Raw genomic sequence first — 2,208 nt, 5'->3', positions numbered from 1 at the left:
GGTCTCTAAGTAAAATTTCCTTCTCTCTCTCTGTGTGTGTAGAGAGGTCGGAGAAACCACTGCTGAGGTGGAGTTACAAATGATCAGGACTGAACATGCCAGTGAGGAGAAACTCTGTACTACAATGATTCCAATATGTCATGCTGAAGCCTGCCTTACCACAGGAGTCTATAATGCACCAGACAAAGTGTGTATATGTGCGTGGGTGCCTATTGCATCCATGCTGGCATTGAGGTGTATGGGGGGCAAGCGATTGCCCTGTGGGTTGGGAAAGTGACTGAGGGTGACCTGTAATACAACAGCTTTCACTCTACACCTACAGCGGCAGTGAATAAGCATTTTATACACTTATTAAAACTGGACAGCAGAAGAGTTCTGCCCTATCTCCCCCACACACTTGCACTCTCTGTCTTTCCCACTTTGTCTCACCTTTCCAGCTGTGCCTCACATCAGCTTTTTCAGTAAATCTAATGTTGCCTCCCCCGCGCCCCCCCCCTTCTAACTCTCTCCCTCCTGACACCTGGGTCTTCTGTGAGCAGCTTAACTAGACCAGTCAGGGCCAGCCTGTAGGGCTCTGGAACTGAGCCGGCGGTGAGGCACCGTAGCCCTTGCTAGCTGCGTGTGTGTTTATGAAGGGCTCTTCAGAAGCAGCCCCTTGGTCCTTTGCTGGGGCTGTGGAGCTGGGAGATAAAATGGGGGTGCCCTCGCTGATGTCTGGCTGCTGGTTGCTTTGTAGCCCCTCAGTGGAATGACTACAGTGTCTAGTACACTAGAGTAGCGCTCTGCCCCTCCTGGATCCTTCGTCTGGAAGCACTAGGTCAAATTCAACTCTGGTGTAAATGAGCGGAGCTCCATTGACTTTAAGGGGCACCTGCTTAGACCAGGCACTGAATGCTGAACTGCAATGCAAACATGAAAATGGAGTTAAGCCTGGCAAAATGCACCAATGGCCCCACTTCCCCCAAGTCCCCAGGCTTTGGGGCATTCAGAGTTAAACTTTGTTTCTCTAAACTTTTTATGAAGTCTTATCTTCCTCTGTGAAATCTTCTTGGCACGTCCTGGTTCCCAGAAGATGGCTCAGCATGTGACCTCACGTACCGCAGCAGAGTTATTGAATCCACGCTCAGTGTGATCTCACAGCAGGATGCATTCTGGGATATCATCAGTGAAGCAGGAGGTGCCAAGATGCTTCCACAGGGAAGGAATAATTTTAAAAAGTTTATTAAAACATGTTTCGGAGTAGCAGCCGTGTTAGTCTGTGTCCGCAAAAATAACAGGAGTACTTGTGGCACCTTAGAGACTAACAAATTTATTAGAGCATAAGCTTTCGTGGGCTACAACCCACTTCCGAAGAAGTGGGTTGTAGCCCACGAAAGCTTATGCTCTAATAAATTTGTTAGTCTCTAAGGTGCCACAAGTACTCCTGTTATTTTATTAAAACATGTGTCCGCTGTGCCTTTAACTCGTTGTAGCATTGTTGTCACCTTTCCGCCTGTGCAAGGGGTGTGAGTGGCTACCAATGCCTGACTGCAGAGGCTGGAAAGAGATCCGTAGTGGAGACCACACCAGAGCTCCTGCAGTGTCTTCCTTTATTCAGAAGCTACTTTGCAATTTTCTGGTGTAAACGTCCGAGTACAAAGCACTCAAGGCACAAACTAGTCTTACATATACTACAATACATACATAGTCTTCAGCAGGGAGGGAGCACAGGACTTTCAACCCCAAATACAGGCGTATCTGTCACTTGCACTGTAGGAAATTCTTTTAGCTATGAGTAAGGCTAAGATTTTGTCACGGTTATTTTTAGTAAAAGTCACGGACAGGTCACGGGCAACAAACAAAAATTCACGGTGTGACCGCGTACCCCATAAGGCTTTATGGGGGGGTGTTTATAAATGTATGTATGATATAACTGAAATATGTTTTGTGCTGCCTGTGCCATGTAACATATCTCCGTAAAGGTTATGGTCTACTATATCTATTCATCCTTTGTACTTCTATACCATTTTCTACTTGAGGTTAAGAATATGGGCTGTATGCTTGCTTGATTTCTAAGTAAGCTTGGTGAGGCATTTGGTCAGCTTCTTTAGGAAGGAATTTGCCAGGTTAAGTACCTGATCAGGAAACACTTGGGGAACAATGCATCTTGGAATGCTCCAATCCACATAAGAAGTCTTCCTGGAGACATGCACGATACCATGTGGACAA

This window comes from Emys orbicularis, chromosome 9 (genome assembly GCF_028017835.1).
Source record: "Emys orbicularis isolate rEmyOrb1 chromosome 9, rEmyOrb1.hap1, whole genome shotgun sequence".
Lineage (NCBI taxonomy): Eukaryota > Metazoa > Chordata > Testudines > Emydidae > Emys > Emys orbicularis.
This window is presented reverse-complemented; position numbering follows the sequence as displayed.